Genomic DNA, 6,000 nt, shown 5'->3' on the forward strand with positions numbered 1-6,000 from the left:
ACCTTTCTTAAGAAAGATTAAATCATGTTTACATTTTCCATAAACTTACCATACTCCAATGACACTTACCTGGGAATTTCTTTTTTTACCAATTCACCTCAAAACTTGACAAACTTTACATAACATGCCTCATGTTTTTCTTGACCCTGTTCTTCTAAGAGGCGATAGTTTCCTCCACAGTCAGTCTCTATGCTGTTACAGTGCTCTATTTTCTTTCTAAAGTGTCCTGGAAATATTTAATCTATGCATTTGATTTTGTGCTTGTTTATCATATCCACCACTGATGTCACACCCCTAGAATCTAAAAGCAAGAATTTAGTCTATCTTGTTCACTCTGTATCACAAGAATCTGCAAATTGCTTGTCTGATATATTAGACATCCAATAAAGATTTGCTGAATAATTGCCAAATGTCAGTCAGACTTTTAATGTTAATATAAGCATTTTAGTCAGGTATTAAAAATAAAATTGTACATAATACCCCTAATAGGGAAAATTCCAGTCAAATGTAAAAAAAATATAGAAAGGAGCCTTTAAAATGAAGGTATAATTTTATGAAAAGGTATGAGAAAATAAGACAATAGATGGTTTCTAACTATGTGTTTGAAAGAAAATCTAGAGAAAATGAGACATGAACCGTGATGGTGTCATTTTAAAAAGATTTTCATAAGTCAGCTAATAAGCACTTAATGTGCTTTGTATGAATGAAGAGGCAGAGTTTTAAAAGGATTAAAGATAATGAGGCAAAGAAAAACACAAAGGGCACATTATGGCAAGAGAAAAATAGAGTGGTAGGGAAACAGATACCAAAGTTGTTGTATAGGAAAACACACTTCAAAAAATACCAACACAAATCACTATAAAATAGTTTACACACATTCTTACAACACTGATGAATGTTAGTGTTTGTACTAATATGACCGTGTCTATGGGATTTTAAATGGTTATATTTGTTCTCCTGAAATATGGTTCATATTGTGGAAATTAATATTAATCTAAATGTTCTTCTTTCTCTATGTCAATGAATAAAGAAGAAAAACATTGTCACACAATCTTAAAAAAATATTCCCAAACATGATAGATATGATATCTCTCCAGTAGGACTTTGTCAGTAATTCATTTTCCACACACCTCTGGGTGCTACAGTAGCTTTTAATAGACTCTCTAGTGCATACTCTGTAGTGTGTTTTGCACTAAAACACTGGAACAGAGGAATAATGCTGAGGGCGAAAATAGGACAACTGAGCTCTTGGTGAATGATTTGAAGAATGATTGAATCATTTTTCTTTCTAGGACGGAAACGAGTTTTGTTTGTACTGTTCCACATTTTTATTATAAGTAAGGCTTGTATTTTCTGTGGAAGAGTTTGTCTTATTCTGACAAATACCCATTAAAGTATAGAGGGAAATAGAGGAGAAGATGTAGTAATATTATAGAGGAAAAATACAATGAAAATGACTTATGTTCAGTCAGTAGGTATCTGATCCCTGAGAGTGTCATTCAAACCATTTGGTCCTGCTGAAAACCCATGGTCTTCATAAATTTTTTCTGGTATAAAGTACTATTTAACTTCTTTTACCGTGCTTAACAGAGTTGTTAAATCACTTCTCGTCATTTCTTAGTCCTTAGAGATGAGAATTATATGGTGGTAGTGGATTTTATACAAGTGCTTTCATTGTTTTCTAAGTCAGGTCAAGATAATTTTTGTTTCTGCTCTCTATTCTGATGCTCCTGCTTTTTCTCCTTTGTCCTTTTCTTGGGTTCTGCATTGTCTTTCTCTCACATATTGGTATTTGACTCTTTATAATCTCATGTTCTGAATGACTGCCAGATACCATAAAATATCATTAACTATTAAAGTTTTTAAGTTTATCCCAATTCTGGGACAAGGAAAATTACAGTGTGATGTTACAAAAGGGAAGAAAGTAAATACAGAAAAGAGAGGTAGATAATACATGGCAGGATTGCATGATGAAGTTTTATATGGGGCAGTGGAGAATGGAACAGTCAGAGCTACTGACAGGAAAAAAAAAGGGTCAAATAAAATAATGAAAAACTTAACAAGGAAGGGACAGGACCACGAAAAATAAGACATATGATGTAAGGTTTTGAGTTTTGAGATGAATTGGGAATTTAAAAAATTCCCAAGTAAGTGGTGTAAGGTTTTGAAAAGTTTATGGGAAATTGAGAATTTATTTTCCCTTTCACAAGAAGGATGCAAATGCTGTCCTTTGGTTTATTTGAGGGAAAAAAGCAAAGGCAAGAAGAAAACAATGACGAGAAAGTAGTTGTCAGTTTTCTGGAGAAAGTTGAATATATATGGTTTACAAATTTTCAGAGGATTTTTCTGTCAAACAATAAAATGTTATGAGTCTTTTTAGTCAAGTGGTCGAGAATAACTATATACATACTCACATTTCTATTCAATGTTTATTCATTCAGTGATCATGTACTATTTATATTAGGCACTGTACAAAGCATAAAGATAAAAAGATGAATATATCCCTAGACAAGTAAGTGATGATGGCACATCAGATCTGGGAGGAAGCAGTGTGTTAAAAAAAAGGGATGAGTATAAATATGTATTGAATTTAGAGCAGTTATGCTTTCCTGATGCATTGAATAGGGGATATAAATGAATGGAATCATGGATGCCATCAAGGATTTTGACCTACACAAGAAAGATAGTCTTCAACTGAAGTTAGGAAGTTAGTTTTTGACATGTTAAGTTTGAGATGTACTTTAGATATTTTGTATATTATGTTAAGTAGGCAGTGGAAAATAAAAGGCTAGATTTGGGAAGAAATAAGTAGTCTAGAGAGATAAATTTGTGAGAGTTTGACCTATATGGAGTATTTAAATCTATAAAAATAGATGATATCAACAAGGAAGTGAAACTATAGAGAAGAGAACCAAGGACTAATCCCTGTGGTATTCCAAAATTGAGAAGAGGATATACATATAAAGTAGGCTGAGGAGAGGAAGAACCAGAATAATAGAAGGAAAAAAGAAATACCATAAGATTGTATTGTCTTGGAAGCCTAATGAAGGAAGTTTATAAAGCAAGCCAGGGAGTGATCAAATGACAATGTCAAATGCTGACTAGTTAAATGACATAAAGACTAATAATTGACATATTAAAGAGATGTACATTATGGGGTAGAGAACAGTGAAATAATGGTGACCTAAATATATTGAAGACCCTAAAAGATTGTTGGGTTTGGGGTACAAAAGGAGTGAGGTAGAGAGGTAGAGGGAGTGATTAGGAAGTAGGATAGATGAATTTGACATTAAAGATGGCTAAGATGTGTATTATGTAATCTAAGACTTACTGGTAATAACCAGTTGCTAAATATCAGGAATTTTGTAGGCTGGATACAAAATTACCAGTACCTTAAAATTAGCCATGGTTGGATAATTTGCATGGTAAAAATAAAAGCTCTTACAAACCCACCCCCCGCCCCGAGCTGGTTTACTGACATTTCATGTATATTGCATATATTTATCACTGTAATGTCCAGGGTATAACTTTTAGAATGAGTGTTGAAGTAAGTCGAAGATAAGCGAATAAGAGGAAATGAGTTCAAATCAAGTATCTGAAGTATTAGAAGTATCCTGTAAGTATTCTGCATAAGTAAATTGAAATAATGAACTGAGACAGATATAGTATAGAGAAAGTAGCCACGAGTCACAAGCTAAAAACAACTAGAAATGATAGGGTGTGACTAGTCATTGTCAGATAATAGCATTGAGGAATAGTATGTGATATACTTAGATGATATTTGGTACAAAGCCAGGAGTGTTGGGAGTAAGAAAAAGTGAATGGTCTAAAAGTGGCAGCAGGAGCAAGACATCCATGTATCCCATCTCCAGGTTCTGTGGTAGAACTGTGGGGGGAAAACAATTACCCTCATTGAGAAGGCTACGTGGGAAGCAAAGTTTGTGGAAGTAAGCCAGATTTTTATTAGAGCATAAATATGAAGGGAAAGTTTAGAGGAAAAGAGCAGGATATTAGAGATTGTTCTGATAATGTCTTAAAAATTTCAAGAGTCTCATGAAAGATTTTGAGGAATTAGAATGAGGGAATTTTAGAGACAAGTATATAAGAATAAGGGATATGGCAATTAATCTGGTGGGTTCTTCTGTGGATCAATATCAAGAGGAATAAAGAACTTAATGAGATTAGTTGTATGAATTCAAGACAAGTAGTGATGGTGAGGTTGTACTGAATGGCAAAGAGTGGCAAGTATTTTATTCTTTCTCTTCATCCTTGTTGATCAGCTTACAAGGTTTAGAAGGCATATTTTTAGGCCAAATGTGCTGACTTAGACTCTGACTTTTGGGAGAGTTGAGATTTCTGGGGGCCTGTGTGTTATACTGCAAGTCCCCTGTCATCACTGATAATGAAGGAAGGCCTAAGGGGAAGTCCCAGAGCCCACACTCACATCTTGACTGAGCCTGAGGCTCTTTGAAACGAAATATTTCCTATAATATGGAAATGAGAATTGTGTGTGTGTGTGTGTGTGTGTGTGTGTGTTTTAATTTGTGAAGATTTCATTTTACTCTTCCTAAGTGTAATAATGTAGCTGTCCAGGGAAACATCCTTTTTTTTTTTTTTTTTTTTTTTGTAGGAGAGTCAGTGCATTGCCTCCTTTCCCTTCTCTCCTTCCCTTCCCTCCCCCCCCAGTCTTTCTTCCCTTCCTCCTATTCCTCCCCTTCCCTCCCCATCCTTTCTTCTATGCAAAGGTAGAGAAGTATATATTGAGCTGGAATTAGGATTTCATTGCATGCTTCAATCAAAATCTCCAATGCCCTAACAATACAAAACTAGTAGGCAATGGAAACCTTTGTGTAAGAAGCCTAAGATTCTTCTGGAAAGAAGAGGACCTGATACCCTAAGTGCTACCCGAGTTTCAATTGAAGGAGACAGGATGGCATGGTTCGATGTTGCTGTATCCTAAATATCATGGCAGGAAGAGAAAGTAAAATGATTCTAAGAGGAGGAGAGTGGTGTGTTGATGGCATGGCTTCAGGTAAGTAAGGCATGGAGGTTCTTGGTAAGGACTGGTAACCATCAGAGTTTACTGCTAATCTGTGGAATGTCCATAGGACCCAGACAACATCTTGCAGTGTGATATGGTAGGGTTTACTGGTCTAGTAACTTTGGAGCCTGAGCATGTCACACTACTCAGGGGTGGCAGTACGTAGAACTGGATTTGGGATGTTTGCTGAGCACCCCTAAAACTGTGCAAGAGCAGAACAGATGCATAGTCCATGGAAGAGGATTCCCTCTTGCTGGGAAATATTTCTCCTCTACATGATAGACTTTCTCTGCTCCCATACATTTGGTGTAAACATGAGCCTGGGCTTCTTGGATAATTCAAGAATGATTTTTAGAACAGGACAATAGTAATAGTAATAGGTTTTTTTGGACCCCTGTGACCAATTAAAAACAAGTGATTGAAAGAGATGTAACTAAGTTCTATGCTGATTTCATGGGGCAGTTTAGATTTAAGTAAAGTTCTTAAAAATTCATCAATTTATTATTTTAAAATCTCTCCCGAGTTGCTTGTGTGTTTTATAATTTCTACTTGGAGAGTGTCCATTGTTTATTCAACTTTGGGTCATTAGTATATAACACAACAGCAAACACCTACAAGGCCTTTAATTAACATTTGTTGAATGGGTTCAAAGGTTATATCTGTCTTGATTCTCACACTCAGCCTCTAGTCCAGAATATGGCACTATTACTGAGAACTGGCTCTATGGTATTTACAGAAGCAACTACATGCTGAGTCAGAATTAGCCTTCCCAAGCAATTAATTCATAATTGAATTCACAAATTAATAAATAAGATTTCTGAGTGTATGAAAACAGAAACATTTTAATTTTATTAAAACCTGTAACTTGGTACTCCAACTTGAAAGCAATTAATAGGTAGGAAGATTTATGCCCAGCAGGTTAGACAAGATTTATTTTTTTTAGAAATTACATGAATGTA

The sequence above is a fragment of the Ursus arctos genome, unplaced genomic scaffold (assembly GCF_023065955.2).
Source record: "Ursus arctos isolate Adak ecotype North America unplaced genomic scaffold, UrsArc2.0 scaffold_9, whole genome shotgun sequence".
NCBI classification, from domain to species: Eukaryota; Metazoa; Chordata; class Mammalia; order Carnivora; family Ursidae; genus Ursus; species Ursus arctos.